The sequence below is a fragment of the Canis lupus genome, chromosome 36, assembly GCF_003254725.2.
Source record: "Canis lupus dingo isolate Sandy chromosome 36, ASM325472v2, whole genome shotgun sequence".
In the NCBI taxonomy this organism is placed as follows: domain Eukaryota; kingdom Metazoa; phylum Chordata; class Mammalia; order Carnivora; family Canidae; genus Canis; species Canis lupus.
The window spans coordinates 25,224,164-25,244,296 of NC_064278.1; the positions used below are offsets into that span (position 1 = coordinate 25,224,164).

The 20,133-nt window shown below is 36.0% G+C and overlaps 1 protein-coding gene and 1 long non-coding RNA gene across 11 annotated transcripts in view; one reads left to right on the forward strand and one right to left on the reverse strand.

Annotated features, from left to right (window-relative positions):
• The window catches only part of LOC112668210 (uncharacterized), a 75,970-nt gene that overhangs the window by 53,370 nt on the left and 2,467 nt on the right, over nt 1-20,133 (reverse strand). For 6 of the 7 annotated variants that reach the window (XR_007408788.1, XR_007408784.1, XR_007408787.1 and 3 more), the window contains one exon: nt 1,943-2,075. The exons of the other annotated variant lie outside the window; for it this stretch is intronic. This is a non-coding gene — a long non-coding RNA (uncharacterized LOC112668210). The remainder of the gene's footprint in view (nt 1-1,942; nt 2,076-20,133) is intronic. 7 annotated transcript variants of the gene reach the window in all.
• The window catches only part of ITPRID2 (ITPR interacting domain containing 2), a 110,747-nt gene that overhangs the window by 49,170 nt on the left and 41,444 nt on the right, over nt 1-20,133 (forward strand). For all 4 annotated transcript variants that reach the window (XM_025460389.3, XM_049106392.1, XM_049106390.1 and 1 more), the window contains exon 3: nt 16,479-16,575. The gene's annotated coding sequence lies outside the window, so the exon portion shown is untranslated. The remainder of the gene's footprint in view (nt 1-16,478; nt 16,576-20,133) is intronic.

The window sequence follows — 20,133 nt, forward strand, 5'->3', positions numbered from 1 at the left end:
GCTTGCAAGTATTAATACAGAATTATAAGCTGTAATCACCTTGCTATCAATAATTTCCAGAACTTATCCATCTTTAGCTGGAAGTTTGTACCCTTTGACCAATATTTCATTTTTAAAGTACTTTCTCATGTATTTGATCCTTAAAAATCTCAATGTACAAACATGTTATATTTTGTTATATATTATATTACATAACAATCATATACTCAATTATAATACAATTATATATACATATATACAAATCTATAATATCTAGAGAGAGTGGGAAATGTGGGTCAAAATCATCTTTCTTAAATAGAGGAAATGTAAAAAGTACTAAGTACAACTAATCAGTAAACTATGGCCCAGAGGCCAACCTGATCTACCACCTGTCTTTGAAAATAAAGTTTCATTGAAAGATAGCACTACTCATTCATTTACGTATTGCTATGGCTGCTTTTGTGATCCATGGCAGAATTTAGTAGAGACAGAGACCATTTAGGCTCAAAAAGCCTAAAATATTTACTAATCTGGCCTTTTAAGATTTTTTTGTTGTAACAAAAAATCTGACTCTGATGTGCAGCAATTTGTCCTTAAAGACCATATATTTTTTATTTTTTTAAGACCATATATTTTTTAAATAACTAATTTAAAACTGCTTTTCTCACTTTATGACATAAAATTTAATAGTATGTAATACACTCTATATACATTTTCCATGAGAAATCTGAATACCATGAGAGATAAAATATAGAATTTCCCAGGATTTAGTATTAATATTTTATTTTACAATATAGGAAGAAGCATATCAAAATATTTCTGCCTATAATAAAAATAGGGAAGTCTTGATTTATTGATAATAATGTTACTAGCATGAATTCAGAGAGGTACAAAAAGTCTCCTCTTTAAAGTGGAACTAATACTAATTATCAATATACTAGTAATTTAGTATAGCATTCAAGATTAGCTTGTATTTAGTTAGCTTTTTTTAAAAAATATTTTATATATTTATTCATGAGAGACACAGAGAGAGAGGCAGAGATAGGCAGAGGTCCAGGGAGCCTGATGTGAGACTTGATCCCAGGACCTGAGCCAAAGGCTCAACCACTGACTCACTCAGGTGCCCCTAGTTAGCTAACTCTTAATAGAAGCAAATGCTAAATAATTCTTACAGCCTTAAAATATGCACTTGGGCTTATTGAGCTTTACTTTTGAACATTATTTCCTATTCAGGAAGTTTACACTTGAGTACAAATATCTTGCTCCTCTCTTTAGAAATACCCGCTTCAGACAAGATGTGCTATAATTCTATTATATGTAATATAAAATTGTAACAATGATAATAAGTTCTTACCATTTGAACATACAGATGAATTAAATATAGATTTTCTAGAAGATATATAACTTCATACTGTTGTCTGCCCCTTGATTTTCTACTCTTAAGATATTTAATTAACTTCAGAGAAGCTATAAAACCCAGACTCCCCTTTATTATTGCTAGAAATTTCAGGGAAATTTAATTTGGAGAATAAAATAAAGAACTGATATAGATAAATAAAACACAAATGTACAGTAAAGTTAAAAATCTTTTTTATTTAACTGTCAGAATGCTTTGCTTTTGGTTTTTATTTTGATGTATTTAACTACTGAAAAATAATAAGATATTTTCCTTAAAGGCCCCAAACTCAACATTTTTCTAAAAAGGAATATGCAATGAACCCAAGTGTCTGTTTATGGCCTTACTATAATTCTTGCAGTCCTTATCAATAGTAAGAGGTCTAATGGGTGGCTTCTAGTCCAAAAACTCATTCTCCGTCTTCTGAGCATTACCTTTTTTCTTTTTTTTTTTTTTCTTCGCATTAGCTTTGTCATTTTTCCTTGTAACTTTACAGCTTAATTAAACCAAATACATTGATGATCTATTAAATTCAAGGCATGAATAGAATTTGAAAGAAAATCTTACCTGATATTCTCTATTAGTTTGGTGCTAGATACTTTTCACTCAAAGACTGGTCAATAGTGACAAGTTTGAATAGATCCTAGTCTGTTTGTTTCTTCTTCTACCTCCGTGGTTTCAATAGCTTTCTAGCAAGTTCCTTTTAAGAAGAAACACAATGTCATAATAAACATAAAAAGCTCAATTGCTAAAGTATTCCATAAATGTTCTTTTGTTGTTGTTGTTCTTATCTTACTTCTTTATCCTTCCCTCCTACTTCAGGCTTTCTCAAAGCTAAATCACTATTCTCACCCTAGCCAGACTATTCCCCACCCCTCCACCCCCGCCACCCAAAATAGTGCTTTTAAAACTGGTTGATGTTGATTCTTCAGGAGGAGGAAAAGAAAGTGTCACTAGTCTGACTAGGAATCTCTCGCTGCTTCTCCAGAAAAAAAGTTCTCCTTTGATTCATTTAAGACTTCATTTGCTTTTTGACATTTAAGTGGTATGTTAAGGCACTTGCCTGTATCACTAAAATGATAATTATACTGTAGTTCCACATTGTGATCCTCATTAGTTTGCAATTTCCTGGGTACCAGAAACAAAATCTTAGTACTCCATTCCTATCTGGGTTAAACATAACTATTCAACGAATAAAAATGTGCATGGACTGAATGATTCTTAATTTAAGTGTCTTTAATAAAATTTTATGTAACTTTTTAGTAATGAGGGTACTATGGTAAAAACAAATTTTCAACAACTTGCCTAAATATACTACTTTTATTTGCAAAGTTTAATTCACTAGAAGTGACTTTATTTAACAATAAATGTTTCTAAAATTATGTCTATATACGTACATATATACCTACACATATACACATAGGTTAAGTGGGTTTTTTTAGTTGAGATTTTCATGTTATAAATCTATTTTGTAAAATGAAAATTTTGGGTAGAAAGATTAGTAGCATCAAAAATTGTTTTGATTAAGCCAAATTGACAGGTAAGGGACTTTTATATTGACAGCTGAGTCAAGTTTATCTGCCGGGAAGTCAAGAAATCTAAAAAAATATATAGAAAGCAGTTAGATTTAAATACTCTGCAGTTAAAAGCAGCAACAGTTTATTTAACAGGTTGCTTGTAATCAAGTAGTACTTACTGTTTTGGTATTTTGCCTTTTTCCATTTACAAATGAAATCAATGCCCCCATAGAAATAGTTTTAAAATACAGTTAAAATGAAACATCCTAAGTTGTTTCATTGGAAAACCAAGTTTTCCAATATATTTTATTAACTAGAATGATATCACTCTTTAATGGTATTTGCCTGATATTGAGTTTATTTCTTCACACATTCTATAAATGAACATCTGCCAAAACAAATATCTATGATATTTATACCAGATTGTTTCCATGTAGGAACACTGTGTCACACTGCTTGCTTTCTTGAAGGAATGCAAAAGATTAGAAATTGTGAATGTGGAATACAAACTTTGGGTTCGTTTTTTGAAATGTTACCTCAAACTAGAATTTTCACAACTGAAATTTACTGATAATAAAAGGTACCCACAATGCAGAACCTAGATAAATCTCCCCTCCCCCTGCAAAAAGTTTAAATCTATAATCAACCCTTGGTACTAATTTTTATCAGACATCAGTTTTTGTCCTAAGAAAGTATCTAAAAGTAATGACCCAACACAATAGAAGGCCAAAATAGGTATGAATTTTTTTGTTTTGAGCGTGCTGCTTTGTAATTTCTATGAATGGTCTCTGAAGATCAAGTGCATTGTTTTTAAGGTTGAGGAAACAGACTTGCTCAAGCCTGAACAGTAAGACAGTAGAGCCAAGGCCAGAGTTCCTGCAGTTTCTACAAAGGGCCTCCAGAATTCCTCCAAGGAGCCAGAGGAGCCACTCGTAGGGCTTTGGAAATGCTAGGCTGGAAGGACTCTCCTCACATTCCCCGTACACACCACATTCTCTTTGACAAGGGTTGCTCAGCTTGCATCTCTTTGACATATTTGAAATTCTGGTAAGAATGAGTTTGAAAAGAAAAAAGAATTCTGTTCCTAAAAAAAAAAAAAAAATTGAAACCATGGAAAGAAAAGAGGGGGAGTATTATGGGGGTCCAAAATGAAATGATGTCACTGTTAGTAGCTACCACAAGGATCACCTAGAAATTGCATTTCAAAATAAGGGAAAAGGGGACGCCTGGGTGGCTCAGTGGTTGAGCGTCTGCCTTTGGGTTCAGGGCATGATCTCTGAGTTCCGGGATCCAGTCCCGACCTGGCTCCCTGCGGGGAGCCTGCTTCTCTCTCTGCCTGTGTCTCTGCCTCTCTATGTCTCTCATGAGTAAACAAATAAAATCTTAAAAAAAAAAAGGGGGGGGGAAGGGGTTCTGAATGTAGTTTCTGTACACATAAAACCTTTATTCTTTTTCTTTTTTTTTAATACCTTGGTTATCAACTTGGTGGTTCTAGAAATTTGAATCACACAGAAATGAACAATGAGTAAACAGTTTGGTAGAGGAACTTCCAATGTGTTTCAGAATACAAAGACAGGTGGAGCCTACAGACGAGCATAAGAATAAACTAAGAGAAATCAGAACAATGGAATGCTATATGGACATATTGACAGTAAGAACACCAGATGGGCAAAACACTCAGAAAAAGCTTTCTGGAGATGCTTGGGTGGCTCAATGGTTGAGTGTCTACCTTCAGCCCAGGGCATGATCCTAGAGTCCCACATCCGACTCCTGCATAGGGCATGCTTCTCTCTCTGCCTCTGTCTCGCCTCTGTCTCGCCTCTCTCTCTCTCTCTCTCTCTCTCTCTCTCTCTCTCTGTGTCTCTCATGAATAAATAAACAAAATCTTAAAAAAAAAAAAAAGCTTTCTGGAAAAGAGGTACTCAAGGAAGAGCAGAGGTAAAGGAAAATGATATTCCTAGTGGAGGGAACAACAGAGATGAGGAGGGAAGGAGAAAACACGTTTATTGAAGATAAAGATACGTCCAAATGGAGAGGAGTGCTTGTGTCAGTGATCTGTAAGCTTGAATTGGTAAAATGAGGTTATTTTGAAGCAGTGCTTTGAAGCCAATAGAGGAGAACACTGAATTTAAAGTATGCAAAAGGGGCAATATGGTACTACCTTTGACACTCAACAAGCACATTAGTGCTATTAAACTGGCACCATATTCTGAATATTCAGGGCAATTTTCTTTTACTGTCTTAAATTACTAGTGGTGGAAAAAAAATTAGGAGATACTTCAAAAGATGCTAGATTGTTTTCATAGTTTTATTATTTTAAGATTCATTTAGGGAATCCCTGGGTGGCTCAGCAGTTAAGAGCCTGCCTTCAGCCCAGGGCATGATTCTGGAGTCCTGGGATCCAGTCCCACATCAGGCTCCCTGCAAGGAGCCTGCTTCTCCCTCTGCCTGTGTCTCTGCCTCTCTGTGTGTGTGTGTGTGTGTCTCTCATGAATAAATAAATAAGATCTTTAAAAAAATGAATATAAAGATTCATTTATTTGGGAGAGAAAGAGTGTACATGCAAGTAGGGGGAGGGGGAAAGAATCTTCAAGCAGACTCACCACTGAGCATGGAGCTCCATGCTGGACTCAAATCTCATGACCTATGAGATTATGACCCAAGCCAACCAAGATTCAAGGTTTAACCAACTGAGGACCTAGGTACCCATCTTTTCATAGATTTATAAACACATGCAATAATGGACACATAGACATTTTATACTTTCGCAGAGGTGCTGGGAAAAAAATAAAAAATAACAACTTAGGAGGCATACATCATAGCCTAATCTACCACTTTCGTGTCAGATTTATGCATTACATATCATTTTTAGTTTTTATCATCCTTTTTTTTTTTTTTTTTAAAGAGAGAGAGAGAGTGTGCAAGTGCAGGTGGGGGAGGGAGAGGAGGAGCAGAGAAAGGAGGAGAGAATCCCAAGCAGGCTCTATGCCCAGTGTGGAGCCCTATGTGGGGCTGGGTCCCATGACTCTGAGATCATGACCTGAGCTGAAATCAAGAGTCAGATGCTTAACTGACAGAGCTACCCAGGTGCCTCTATCATCCCTCTGCCCTCACTTTTTAAAAAGATTTTATTTATTTGAGAAAAAGATGAAAGAGTGAGCACAAGCAAGGGTCAGGGAGAGGCAGGAGAGGGAGAAGTAGACTCCTCACTGAGCAGGGAGCCCAATGTGGGGCTTAATCCCAGGACACCGGGATTGTGACCTAAGCCTAAGGCTTAACTTTAGGCTAACCTAAGCCTGAGCTTAACCAACTGGGTCACCCAGGTGCTCCCCATCATCTCTTTTTAAAACATTTAGAAAATGAGAAATTTTGCTTCATAGCAAGTTCTCCATTGAGAAATATTTGAAATAAAATAGTCTCTCTTAGGGTAGTGTAGAAATATTTGTATATATTAGAAAAATAATGGATATTATTAGACAATCAAAATTGAGGAAGGAATGTTCCTTAGGAAAATTTGAATTAAATGACCCTAGAGAAGTATTCCTTTCCATTTATAGCTTTTATTTCTGTTTCTTCACTATACAGGATGTGGAGACAAAATTTTACCTAGTATAAAAAAATAATACAAAAAAGTAATCAATGGCCTGGGAATATTCTTCCAAGGTCAAATCAATGAATGGTCTTTAGAAAAGAGTTTATTGTATGATTGTTCATTTTTAGGGGAAAACAAACCATCATTTTGTAAAAGTAATACGTCCTGTATATACATAAAATAGATCTCAGATGAAAATTATCTCACAGAAAAGATTTTTAAACTTGTAAATATATTTTTTCAATCTCCAGTATCTTCAGACCACCCAGTGGAAAATGTTACGTGTTTCCTCCCCTCCTTTTTCTTTTCCCAAGTTTACTGTGGGGGTCTGTGGCTATGCACACATGCCCATGCCATGGTTCTCCTTTCTAAAATTTGGTACAGAGAAAATTATTTTTTTTTTAAGGAGAAATTTTTTTCCTTCTTGGGAGTTACCTGGTTTTTCTGGATAAATACTGTGATATGTTTGTTAAGAGGTGTGCATGAGAAGTCTGTCAAGAGGTATGCTTGAGTAAGAATAGTGGTAATTAGACAGTATTCTAAAATGAATGGCCTCTATAACTGCCATGTTTTTGTTTTTCTCAGAAAACAAGCTTGGAAGGAGAGCTAAATTGCATTTAAATAAGACTGTTAGAAGAGGGAGGAGAGGAGAGTAGTGAGATGGCTGGTTTCAGATCAGAACATAGTTTTGAAGGGTACTGATAGGCCAGATAATGTCGCTTATAAACATCTTGGTAACCTCACTCAGTTTCCCAGCCCTGAAAACTGACTTCCGCTGCCCCTGTTCTGTGCAGCTAGATCTGCCTTGTGCATGGGCTTAGGGGGGAAGGCAGGGGCTTCTTGGTCTAATGATCAAGTGTAAAAGTGCGCACATACTTGCAGTCCTATGCACACAAATGCACAAATGTCTATCACCATGAAAAAAGATAGCTGTCTGTTAGTGTAAGCCACTTCCCCATCGACCAGGGGAGGTCAGTTCATGTAAAGATCACTCTGTTCTCTGATCACTGTGGTCATACTTAGGGCCAAAAAACAGAATTTTATGACCACGTACAAATTGATTCAGGCCTCTGATAAGCCACTGGAAACGGATGGCAAATGCCAACTTTTGGTGCTTCCAGAGCCACACTGCCTGTGAATATAATCATTTAGAAATTTCTCATCGTTTATCTTGTTTTCTGCTGCCCAAGATTACTTTGTACCTCTGGGATATTAAGAATAAGAGCTATATATTTATACAGATAAAAGAATTCATTCTAATTTCTATTCATAACTCAGGAAACATCACATCAAATTTGTTGTATTACCGGTTTTCATGGTGGTGGTATTAGGAATGTAATTCTGCTAATTCTTAAAACAAGCAACTACTGCTAGAGGAAGCCTTTTGTGATATAATTAATTTTAACACTGGATATTTTCTTTTGTATGGTTTTCTTGTTAGGGGCCTATCGTTATTTCACATCTGCATTTGTTCTATAATAACTAATATTTTCTGAACTAGAATAGATCTTAAAGACCATCTAATCCAGCTGACCTGTGCAGAGAAAGACATTTCACATTATGTATTTTACGAAAATAACTTTTATGGAGTATTACACAAAGATGGGAAACCATGAATTCTGAAAACAGATGTATTTCATACTCAAAAACTTTCATAAAGGAACCTTTTGAAAATACTAATTAGGATCTGTAAATTGATCTTTAGGGTTGAACTAATGCTCAATGAGAGGGCTGACAAAATTGCATTAGGATGCCTTTGGCTCTAAGTAACAGAAAATGTAATAGGAACTGGCTTAACACTAAGGAGCATTTGCCTGATACTAAAATGTTTTCAGTTAAAGTGGTCCCAGAGTTGGCCAATTTAGCAACTCAGTTACTTCATCAATGGACAGGATCTATCTAACTTTCCATCTTGTCATCCTGAATATCTAGGGTTGTCAGATTAAATACAGGATCTCAAGTTAAATTTGAATTTTAGTTAAATCATATATATACATATATATATATATATATACACACATATATCTCCCTTGTGATATCATTCATTATCTGAAATTTCATATTTAACTGGGTAACCTGCATTACTGTTTCCTAAATCTGGGAAATTTATTAGCATCTTGGTTTTTCTTTCTAGGCTGGCTTCACTTATGGTCACAAGATAGCTGCCTTATCTCTTGTATGTAGATGCCAATATCCAGTGGCATAATAAGGAATTCTATTGGTAAGGAAGAAGGTGGAGGAGTGGTGGTTTGGTAGGTAACCAACAATATAGAGCACCAAGACAAATCTGAATTTGTGTTGATCAAAACATAATTTCCTCTGATATTAAGTAGTTAATTATATGCCTTCTGATTCAGGGATAGGATTTCTTTTCTGTAAAAATGTATTTTTTGGTTTTTCAGTCCTTTTGTTGGAACAGGGAAAGCCCCTATCACTGCATCTAAAATAACAATTTTTACTGAGTGTTCTGAACTAAGGGAAGACTATGGCTCATTTGCACATTTCCCCTTTTCCACATTATTCTTGGGGCACATATAAGAGGTTCTCCATCTTCATGGTTGCTGGTTCTTTCCTCCTCCTTTGTGTCAGTTGTTCACATTACGCATGGCCAAATTATACCTCAATTTCCTACGTTCTCTTCCTCCTTCCAGCATCCCACCTTTGAAGACTTACAATATCTGTAGGGCCATATTTGTACTTAAATGATAATGGTTTTATATGGGCTAGATAAACTAATCTGTGTTAACATTTACTTTACTAATGTGTTGGACCACTGCAGTAACTGAAAGCTTTAATCATTTCAACAGTTCAACCTCTTTAAAAAGCTCTTCAGGAACGCTGCCAGTTTAGGCATCTTGGTGCATGGCACTTTTGGCTTCCTCATCAAGCTCCCAGAGGCAGGTGGCTACAGGAAGGGTTGGCCTATATGACTCCACTGCTTGGAGTATGTTCATTATGCCTGTCTGGTCGCTCTCATGCTGTCTTTCATTCCCTCATCACATTCACATTGCAATCCACTGGTTTCTGCAGCCGTTTTCTCCACCCCATTTCCTGTCTCATCGTGAGTGATTCATAAGTGACTTCAATATTTATAGATGGGCCCCACCCAACACCCTAGACTCACCATTTCTTGACCTCTTCTGCTGCTGCACAGGCCTTTAGCTTCTTTGGACTTCAGTGATCTACTGCCAGTGCCATTCTCCAATGCTACCAAGCCATCCCCAGCAACTCTTTACCCCTCTTAATTATACTTCGCCATTTTACCCTCTTAATCTGAGTTCCTGCTCTTTTCAGTGATTCCTCTTCCTTGGTTCTATCAAACTATTGGATTTCAAAGGAACCTCAACCTTAAGAATATAGCAAAGATTCAAATCTGAGCCTCTACATGACCCAGATTCTTTCCCTCCTGCCCTATGTCTTCCATCTAACCTTGCATGCTATGGCTTATCTCATCAATAATTTCAGCTTCCATCACGCTCAACCTCTATGCTCCTATCCTGGATGGGTGTGAAATTTTGTCTTTTGAAGTTCACCACCTACGTACCTAAACCTGCTAAGTAAAGCTAGGCCATTGCCATCAATTGGCATTGTTAAAGGCGTTAAGAGCATGGACTCTGGAGCTTGACCACAGAAGTTCAGTTCTAGGATCCTCTACTTACTACCTGAGCACCCTTAGAAAAATAGCATAACCACTTTGTGCCTCATTTTCTTCATACGCGAAGAGGGAATAATCGTCAAGCATATCTCCTAGACATATTATGAGTAAATGAGCTGATATTTATAAGGTGCTTAGAAGAGTATATAACAGTTAAATATTTTACTTCTCCTCTGTGGTTTTGTTTCCATTTTTAATAACAACTATTCTGAACATTTATTCTTTTAAATTCTCCAAACAGCTCATGATCCATTACTTCGGCAGACAATCTGGCCTAATTCTCACAGTATATATAGGACCGTAGGTGTGAACTCCTTTAAATTATCTTCCTTTGAAAATTTAACTACATTGGTACATTGCATCTCTTTCCAATCTAAAATAAAGAAATGACCTAAATGAAATAAATTTTCCTCCCTTTCTCACGATCTTATCCCTTCAAATACCTAACCTTTTCTGTGTATATTTAACCTTTTCCTCTCTACTTGCTCTTGTCTTTAAGCAATAAACATGTTTTAGTCCTCAGAAAATAGCTAGAAATCCTTCAACTCTGTATTTCCTTTTATCTATTTTCTATCTTCATCTTTCTCTTCATCAGATGTCTCTACCTTTACTGTTTCTATCTTTACCTTTCTCATGACTATTCTTGACAAATGACCTTCTTAGCTATAAGAAGGTCTAATATTAAAATTAAGTGGAAATAAACCCAGAGGGGAAAAACTTTAGAACTTGCTTTTTCTCCAATCTTATCCAGACATAGATAATCATGATCTTGAATGGCCATATATTTATATAATGGCTTTCTTGCTCTCTTGTTCTATCAAGAATCGGTTGTTAAACAACCAATTAATTGTTTTTAGTTTGACTGCCCCTGCTGTTTCCCATTTCCCTCTTCTAAAAAGAAACCAGCCCCACAGACTTCCACTTCACTTTTGGCCCTTCCACCGCGGTTATTATCAAGGGCAGCAATAACATCTGCACTGCCAAACCCAGAGGTCAATTCTCTGTCTTCATCTTAATCAACTTCTCAGGAAGTTGGTAGAGTTCATCATTTCCTCCTCTTTAAAACATTTTTTTCCAGGAGCCTTCAACATACTACTTCTCTGTGTTATCTTCCCATTTTGCTAGTTGCACTAGTCGATCTTTCTTAGCCTCTTTTGCTAGATTCTTCTCATTTATCTGCCTTTAAAATGTGGAGTACTCCAAGCACTATGCTCAGAATTCTTACCATTTTTTTACCAATTCCCCCTGCTACCCCCAACTAGTTTTTAAGCTATAGAGTCTATTTATTTTTTCATTATTGTATTTAATTTAAATCCAATTAATTAACATATATATTATTGGTTTCATAGGTAGAGGTCAGTGATTCACCAGTCTTATATAATACCCAGTGCTTGGAACACCTGGGTGGCTCAGCGGTTGTGCATCTGCCTTCGGCTCGGTGTGATCCTGGGGTCCTGGGATTGAGTCCCACACCGGGCTCCCTACAGGGAGCCTGCTTCTCCTACCTATGTCTCTGCCTCTCTCTCTGTGTCTCTCATGAATAAATAAATAAAATCTTAAAAAAAAATACCCAGTGCTCATTGTATCATGTGCCCTCCATAATGCCCATCACCCAGTTACCCATGCCCCCACTCACCTCCCCTCCAGCAATCCTCAGTTTGTTTCCTATGATAAAGAGTCTCTTGTGGTTTGTCTTCCTCTCTAATTTCATCTTGTTTTATTTTTTCCTCTCTTCCCCCATGATTCTCTGTTTTGTCTTAAATTCCACATATGAGTGAGATTATATAACTGTCTTTCTCTGACTGACTTATTTCACATAGCATAATAACCTCTAGTTCCATCCAGGTCTTTGCAAATGGCAAGATTTCATTTTTTGATGGTTGAGTAGTATTCCATTATATATATATATGCTATATCTTCTTTATCCATTCATCTATCTATAGCAGCAATGTCCACAATAGTCAAACTGTACATACTATTTATATGACGACTCTTAAATTAATATTCCAGTCCACATTTTTCCCTTGAGCTCTATATTCATGTATCTAAATGCCTACTCAACATATCCCTTTGGATGTTTCAAACTTAATACATTCAACAAACTCTTGTTTCTCCCCAAACTTCTCCACCTTTAGTCTTCTCCATCTCAGTCAGGGAGAGTATGTAAACTTAATAGAGGGGAACTCTCAAGAACGCAACAATAAAGCTGGTAAAAGAATGAAAGACAGTTAAGGAGATGAGGAAAATGTAAGATCAAGAAAGAAATGAGAGGAAGAGTCAGTCCTGCAAAAGCTATAAGGATAACTATAAAATAAGGGTTGAAAAGGAACCAGAGGATTTAGCATTTTAGGAGTCATTGATAACTACTGCTTTGTTGGATTTGGAATAGTTTACTTGGGAAATATAACATGGCTCTCTAGTGCTAGTGAGTCCAAGCACACACATACCTTACAATATTTAAGCCAAACTTTCATCCAGAGTTTCAGCTCTGTACTGTACTTTTGAATGCTTGGGGCTACATCCCTATCAGTATGATTTATAAGCACCTCATATCTAATATATCCTATAATGAACCCATTTCCTTTCCTCTTTCTTGTTTTCCTTACTGCCTAAACAAATTAACGCCAAATACCAAATTCTTCTAAATTCTCTATCACACTGAATGACACCAATATCTATCCATGTACCTACAGTAGAAAACAAAACTTGAAGATCATTTTGTTTCTTTCCTCCCATCCATTTCCAATTTGTCAAATCTGATTGCAGGCCTCTATTTCCACCAGACTAACTTGAGTCTTTATTAACCTCCCTATCTCCAGGACCCCATACTAGTAAGCCTCCTAACCGGCTCCCTTGCCTAACAATGTCCCACTCTTTCAGCTCTAAAGTTACTAGTTGTCTTTCAATAAAGCCCTTCAGTTAAAAACTGAAAGGTGCTTCTAACTTCCCACTTACAATGACATAATCTTAAAATAGCACACCAAGGCCTTTGAAGTTTGGCTCTCACCTACCATTCCAACCTCACTTTATGATAGTTCCCCACTATCCTCGACATAATCAAACTGAAATACATTGTGAGGGGTCGTGCAAATATTTCCCATACTTCTTCTATCTCTGGAAAAATAGAGTTTTCAAAGTTCAAATAACTTTTTCTCCCTAAATTATAAATACAATTTGAAAAAGTTTGGAAAAAAAAGGAAAAAAGCCATAATATTGTCATTGTAATGGAACATTTTTGTTTCCTTGCTAATATTCCTCTATGGATATATATATTGTATCGTAAACATAATTTTGCATAATATTCTTAGAGATTTAGCTATTCCTTATCATCAGTGAAGAAGAGGAGTATCAAAATTATAAAAATATTATTTTGAGAAAGGAAAAAAAATAGAAGGAAAAAAAGGGTGGGGACAAAATAGAGCTATGAATAAGATTTAGGATGCATACCATGATGACCTACTCATCTACCATGAGTGAGCCACACATTTGGCTTTCAATTTTCTAGAAACCAATGTTAAAAACAGAAACTTTGTTACTTATCCAAGACCCAGTGCCCATGAGATTACAATAAAATGTCCCAGTAATTTCAACTCCTCTTGGAACAAATATTGTAAAAATATATTTCTTCTGAGGTTCTCCTAAAGAGAGCACAGGCTGATGTACTTAACAATTTCTGGGAACACTCCTTATTAGAAATAACGCATCTCATTATACATCATTGCTCATATTGAGAATCAATACAGGCAGATGCCATTTTACAAATCAGAGTGTAAAAACCATCTATTTTTTCCAAAAACCATCTTTTTGGAAATCATTTGATACTGTCAAGCTCTTTGCTGGTCTGCTTTAAATTATGGCTAAATACTAACATATTGGAATATTCACATATAGTATATATTAGTCATAGTAGTGGCTGAATTTTTATCCTTCAGAAAAACTTTCTGACTATTGTTTCTCTTCAAAATAGAATTTTCAATATTTCTTAGGTAAAAGGTGAAATCTTAAAACTTCAGGTCTCCTATTGGGCAATTAGGGCTTACTTGGAAGACCAGATTTTAGGTTAAGAAGCAAAAATTCTCTCTTCTTGATTATGAGTGTGATTCCCCTGAGAAAGTTCTTTGGCTGGGCCAGGTATGCTACAGTCTTGGGTTTTTGTATCTAAGAGAATATAGGATGTTATTCTAGAAGGACTCAAAAATTAGTTGAATAATATACTCAAGTTTGCAGAGATTTTCACTGTCCCCAACCTTGAGTCCTCTCCAGAAAGATGGCTAGGTGCAGCTACAAATTTTGGAATAGAGGTATCACCTTTACTGATAAATTATAATATTACATGCTTTTTAGGAGCCTACATACTCAAAATCTTTGTTTTCATATTCTCCAAGTTTTTCAGAACATTTGATAAGATAAAAACAGTGTTTCTACCTTTGCTTTTATCAGTGTTTGTAGGGCTTTGAGATATGGATTCTTGTCCCTAATTACTTCTGTCACTAACTAGATGGCTGACCTTGAGCAGGCTACTTAAAGTTTCTGAGCTCAGTTTCCCTCCCTTTGTAAAATGAGAGAGTTGCAGTAGGTAATTGGCTCCCTAGGATTCCTTCCAGTTCTGAGTCACAGAACTGCCCATCAGCTATACAAGAAGAATCTCTTCAGTGCAAGAGAGTGATTACTAATGTTTCTCTAACAGTGGGCCTGGAGATATGCCTGGGTGGCTCAGTGGGTAGAGTGGTAGAGCATTCTGGCTCAGGGTCATGATCCCAGGGTCCTCGGATCAAGCTCCCTGCTTAGCAGGAATCTGCTTCTCCCTCTCCATCTGCACCCCTTGCCCCATGCTCTCTCACTCTCTCTAAAATAAAACAAAAACAAAAGCAAAAAACCCAAAACAACAACAACAAAAAGTGGGCCTGGAGTACTAGGAGACAGTTATACATCTTAGGTGAGGGCATAGGCTTTGCAGGGGGAAACTCCAGGTTCCCCTCTGCCACTTATTAGTACATGGCCTGGGGCAAGTGTTAACCTCTGTAAAGCTTAGTTTCCCTAACTATAAAGTGAAGATAATACAAGCTGTTATAGAATTGTGGTATTAAATGAGGCACTGTAAATCCAGCCCTAAGTACTGTGTCTGGCACAAATGCTCAATATAAAGTATCCATTTTTATTACTGTTATTTCCTTGGGTCCACTGAAATAATTGCTCTTCTAATAGCATTTCTCCAAATCGAATATCAGCACTATTATAATTACAGTATTTAAAGGTTTTAAGGTGCCAACTTGGCTGACTAGTAAAAAAATTGAAAGACACAGGCTTGGGGGATTTTTAAAAAATTAACCCAAACAACCTGTGTTGACCTTTATCCTGTAGTTCTTTTATTTAATAACAGTCTATTAATAAGCCTGACTTTCAGCGTTTTGACTTAGTGCTAACGTAATTCAGGCCAAATATGCTACCTTTCTTGCCTACTCCAAAAAAAATTTATTTTATTTATTTTTTTAAAGGTTTTATTTGTTTATTCATGAGAGACACAGAAAGAAAGAGAGGCAGAGGCACAGGCAGAGGGAGAAGCAGGCTCCATGCAGGGAGCTCGACATGGGACTCGATCCCAAGTCTCCAGGATCACACCTCAGGCTGCAGGCGGCGCTAAGCTGCTGCGCCACCAGGGCCACCCTCCAAAAAAATTTTAATGGAGGTTTGCTTCATTTTTCTATTCAATTTGAAACAAGATTGTGGGGAAGTCCTTGGTTTTGGGTTCTCATCAATAGATATTTAGTCCCTTTAATTTTTGATCATTTGTAGATTATATTTAAATACAACTAAACATGATAAAATCATTCTTAGATGGTTGAGATAAGCTTTGAAGCCTGTATAAGTACTTATTTTATAATTCAAAAACAATTGCCTAACCATAAAAGAAAAGGAAAAAATTCCCCAAATGTGGGAAACCAGAGTTCTTGGCTATGCTCTTAAACTACAGCAGGAAATATGTGTTTGTTTATTATGACCCTAGTGCTTTCATAGCCAGATTAACTTTCAAACACAGAGTTTTCATTCTGTTTAACCAACAATTGTCACCCTGACTTGTGGAAACTGATAATTTGCAGGGAGTTCAAGGAGAACATTTGCATAGTTCCATTTAGGAGAACGTGGCTTGTCCCTGAAGCTTGGAGATAGACCCTTTATGAACAATTCTAACTGTAGGGCTGCCTGCAAGGTGTGGTAATTACAAAGTAACTTGCTGGGTCAACCTGTGTTAAAGGTGGCTTTCATGGACCATCAAATTTTATGACAGAGGAATTCTGAATTATCATTATATATTTAAGAATCTCTCTTTATTGATTCTAGGTTTCTGCTCATGAGATGTGAACCTCAACTGATTTGTACCAAGTTGTGGAAGAGTGATTGCTTGTATTTCTGCTAGAAAGTTTTTGCAGGATAAAGGGTGAGTAGTATGTTATATAGATAGATAAATGATCTACACTGATTCATAGAATCATTGAATACCTGAATGTTAAATATCTAAAATGGAGCAAGCCATTGTACAGACTTTCATTATATTAATTCAACTTCAAAGGGTTTTAAGGAAGCTAGCTTATTATTTTGTCTCTATTGCTCTATTTCCTTTAATATTTTATTATCTAATTAATTTGTTAAAATTGATTTACTTAGAATAAAGGGATTATTCAGTGGATACATCTTACAGCTTCTGAATTAAAGAATGGCAAGAGCGGGACTTAAAACTGATAGTAAGGTATAAGGGATTTGCTGGTTCTACTCAGTATCACGAGGTGGTTGATATGAAGTGCCCTTGTTTTGATATCCCACCTGCTCAATCTTATACTTTTTGGTCAGGGATAGTAAGAAAAATTGGTAGAGTTGAATGTAAGGAATAGACAAAAATGGTTTAGCAAAATCCTGTCTTGAGTCTGGCAGAAACCCTACTCTCTCCCCATTTTGTCCACCCTCAAACTTGCCAAGCCTTGTTCATTTTGGCTTTATTTTAAAAATGCATTTCTGGTGAGTGAGGAAAGGTTTTGTACTGTGTTTTCAATGACTCACCCAAAATAACTCCATTGAACTTGTAAACGGTCCTGTTCTGAATGCAGATTGTGTTTGTTCTGAGATGGGCATGAAGGAGCTGCAGAAAGGAGATTACAGAAGGGAAATGTGGTGGGAGAGGCAGTACAGTTTATATTTATTCAGGTTCAGGCACACATCAGAATTAGTTTTTAAAAAGACATTGTGTGTGTGTGTGTGTGTTAAAGAACTGTCTATAAGGTCAGTTCCATTTTAAGCTTTTAAAGATACATCAGTATTAGATATGGTTCATCTAGTCACCAACCTCTTCTGATTCTCATGAAAAATGATAGGAAGATTTACACGTAAATGTAATTCTAAATATATATATGCATTGTGAAATATAGGAAATAATCATACATGTGACATGAGCTAGAAATTAATCTTAAAGTAGGAAGAAAATGAGTATCAATACATTGATCATATAATAGGACAGTGTTAACACTGGGAAATGCAATCATGGCATCCTCTTGTTTTGCTGTGTGCTGCATAAAAATGTTTGATATCAAATGGCATAGATTGAGTATTTAATATCAATAGATGTACCTCTTCTAAAGCTTTTATGATTCAAAATGTCAGAGTGTTTAAAAAATATTTTAGGGCAGAACTCAATAGGAAAAAAAAAAAAAAAAGGCTGATCTAAACTTTCATGAATTCATGAAACAGACCAAATAAAGCCTATTCTGTTACATAATCTTGCTTCAATTGTTGATGAAGAATAGATGAGCTGTTCTTACCTGTTGCTCAGAAACACCAAAGAATTGAGCCCCTGAAAAGAAAACAAGGTATCTACAAGGTTTTGCCATGGAAAGGGTATATTTAGCCCTATGTGGCAATGTCAAGAAATTGTGATCTGAGGACAGGGAAATGGGTGATAAAATGATGAATCTTCAACATCCAAAAATTAGAAAGTATGTAAATTAACCCAGATTATGTGATTAATCTGCAAGGAACGTTCCACTGGTATTAACTAATACCTGCTTCTCCTACAGGTGTGTACTTGAGAAAATAAGGGAAATCAAAATAGCAGGTTGTTATGCTATATTAATGGTTACTCAGGAGGACAATGAACTAGTATCACACTCTGAATTTTTGCTAATGTGGAAAAACCCTAAGAAAAAGTAATAGGTTCAAATATAGACCACAAAAATGAGTTTTGTTACTTTAAAATATATACAACTAGAAATATTTTAAAGATTAAATAATGACTTAAAGAAATATATCAGAAAAATATCTTAAGTCAGACTAACCACCTTTCCCCATTGCTCATTTATATGGTTTGTAAATAAACCTTGAAAGTTTTTGAAGAATTTTTCACTGATAACATTTTCCTTTCATCCTCTTGTTTCCTGTTGCAAAGTTTTCCACCAGTATCCCTGGAAATGGTAATAGCCGTATTGAGCAGGCCCCAAAGATTTCAGTTTGAAATGAATTTTAGAAATATTGGGTAAAATGAAGTTAACCAGTTCCCCCCCCCCCCAATAAATCTTTAAATTTATTTCTCTTTTATGTTCATCATGACTGGCCTGGGTTGGAGAAGTGGGGATATAATATATAGTGTTTTTCCAAACTTATTTCATATAGAGCTCTTTTCCCAGGCAATCCTATTGAAATAGAAAATGCTGCTCTATTTAATTTGCAATTAGCTTATACCTTCCAATATCTATCTATCTATCTATCTATCTATCTATCTGGCTTAATAAGGGATGAAACTTTGGTTAACTGTACAATGCCACCACTTTCTGATCAGAGTCTGTATTATTAAGATTTTGATACACAAAATAAAATTTTGACTGCATAAATATTATTGAACAACAGTGCAATAACTAGAACAAAATGTCTTAGCTTACCCAAAAGTAAATCTTGTTTAGTAATTTTGAGGCATTTGTTAAGGTCTGGAAAAGCAAAAAGTAACTAAAGTAATTAAACTGAGCATAATGTTTCATTTCTGATACAAGCTTTTCCATTTAAAACTATCTAATCAGAGCATGTTTATGCTTTAGCCTAAATTTATGCCATTTAAAAAATTCATCTGCATAAGCATGTAGATGTCGCTTACCAGTATAAGAACAATCCCCCTAGTATAAAATTGATTTTTGCCTTCTGCAAGATAACAATTCCAGCAGCTATCCTGAGCTCCTACTTCCCTGTGATTCCATGTGATGCTCACATCAGTTTGGGAAGGTTGTTGTCAGGATTGCTATTTCACAGTTGAGGAATGTGATGGCTTGAGATAAGAACTGTCTTGCCTTAGGCCATAAAACTAGAAAGACACAGAAACAGATTTCAAACTTCACTCTAACACCAAAGACCCTACTGTTTCCACTACAGCTTGCTGGATGGAATTATTCACATCTAACATGAATGTGTTTATTCCTCTAGCTCGTCAGCATATAAGCGTGGGTGAATCAGACATTATTCCTTATGCAGAGCTTCTGCAATGTGGACTCGCAGTTGGTCTCTTTGGGAAAAAATTCCTTGAAGCAAATAGCTAGACTCTCCTCATGTGTGATACGGCATTCATTATTCAATAAGTGAAACACCTTGGGCATTTTTTTTTTTTTGAAATTTCAAGGCTGAGAATGCAATGAAAACCCTTCAAAACAGCTTGCTGTTTCAAGGATTTCCTTCCCCTACTATTTCTGTATCCTCAACATCTTGCATTAAAAAGTATCATGTAGAAGAAAACACACAATTGTGCTATTGGAGACTCAACAATTTCTATATTCTATGCTAATATTACCTGCTGGGGTCCCCCTACCCTTTCTTTATAGATTGATCCTGGCGTTTGGCTTTTAAATATAAAATAGGGTACACCGTCACCTTTCTCAAAAATTCTCTGTTGTCTCAAAGTATTTAAACAACAAAACTGTACTGAAAGTGTAAGGGGTACAAGAAGAATCCAGAATAACGTCACAGTGTG